We start from the raw sequence: 1,636 nt of genomic DNA, 5'->3' as shown, positions 1-1,636 counted from the left end.
GCATCAAAGGCCAATGCCAAACGCCCAGAGAACACCGCACAGAACTCAAATACAAGGTAAAGAAAGCAGCAAGAGAAAGCAAAGGCTAAGGTAGGGACAAGGATAACAACACAGGGAAAGGACAAAGGCAAGGAGAACTCAGGAGAGAAAGCAGAGGCAGCCGTCAGGGTACCCTAAAGTGTACTACTGAGCTAAAGCAGTACTATATTCAGTCACACTACCTCATGGAGAAACGCTGGTAGGTGTACATTGTCCTTACCCATTACAGCAAAGAGTACGCAGTCAGGAAAGCCGGATTAGGGCCTTCCAGGAAATGCAGCTTTCCGTTTCTTGTTCACTTCATGAAGAGCCACAGATCTCCATGCAGTTCATGCACCGCCCAGGAGCACCGCAGTTCTCCGCTGCCACCTGTTGAGCACAATGCAATAATGAAGGCTCTGCCCCACACATGCAGGGGCTGCACCCTGTGCACATTCCCCTTACCAGCAGCACCGTAGCGAGACGCCTGGGGCTGTGAGACACGACGACGCAAAGGAGTTTGGAGATCAGGGCACAGTTGGGGCACACAGGGAATTCCACGTACTCAGCAGCACTGGAAAACTCACCAAGTGCACCCATCGGTACGATCCATGCGCTCTACTGGACCCATCACAGCCATCCCGTGCTGGTCCCAGAGGGCAGCGGTCCGAGGGCCGACCTTCTTCGAGCTGTCGAGTCCCACAGCTGCAGAGCTAGCTTGGAAACGGTGCCAGGGAAACGGGAGGGAGAGGGGAGGGGGCAGCAGTGCTACAGCATATGTGTAGGGTCTGCAAGTGCAGGGTCTCAGTGCACGTTCAGAGTTCTCATCTACAGTGGTTAGAGTGGCCAGCGCTGACTGCATTATTTAACACTTGGCCTACAGACCGCTACGGTTCGGTATGTTCACAAAACAGGGTTTATACATTAATAAATAGGGTAATTACAGTTACAGTTGCATTATTTTAGGACTGCGGTTACTGATAATGTTATTTTTACAGGGACTTGTCTAGATTAGTTTTAGTGGATTTTGAGGATAAGGATATAACAATAGTTTCAGGAGCATTAGGGTTATGATTTAAGCTAGTTTTAGGATGAAGTTTACAGATAGCTCAACAATAGTTTCTTACATTACAGTTAGGGTTAAGGTTACTTAGAAAACTCCAGGCATTGTTTTTATTGCTACATTGAACGTTAGAAACATTTTTAACTTTAGGTTAAGGGTTAGGACTAAAGTCACAATGACTGATATATATAATTAAAATAATTAATTAATAATTATCTCCACAGCTCCCATTAAGCTTAAGGTTGAGGTCAAGATGAACACTAACGCTACCTCCCAGCCAATCCCAGTGAAAAAAAGGAGAAGGCAAAGGCAAGCAGAAGAACCAGGCACAGGCAGAGGCAAACAGAACGGCCAAGGCTAAGGCAAGAGCAAAGGCAAGGGCAGAGAAAGCATCCAGGGAATGAAAATTAAAGGGCAAGGGGCAAGGCGGCACGGAAGGCCCGGCCGACGGCAAAGCGGCACGGAAGGCCCGGCCGACGGCAAAGCGGCACGGAAGGCCCGGCCGACGGCAAAGCGGCACGGAAGGCCCGGCCGACGGCATAGACCAAGGGGCAA

This window comes from Numida meleagris, chromosome 21 (genome assembly GCF_002078875.1).
Source record: "Numida meleagris isolate 19003 breed g44 Domestic line chromosome 21, NumMel1.0, whole genome shotgun sequence".
Classification (NCBI taxonomy): domain Eukaryota; kingdom Metazoa; phylum Chordata; class Aves; order Galliformes; family Numididae; genus Numida; species Numida meleagris.
This window is presented reverse-complemented; position numbering follows the sequence as displayed.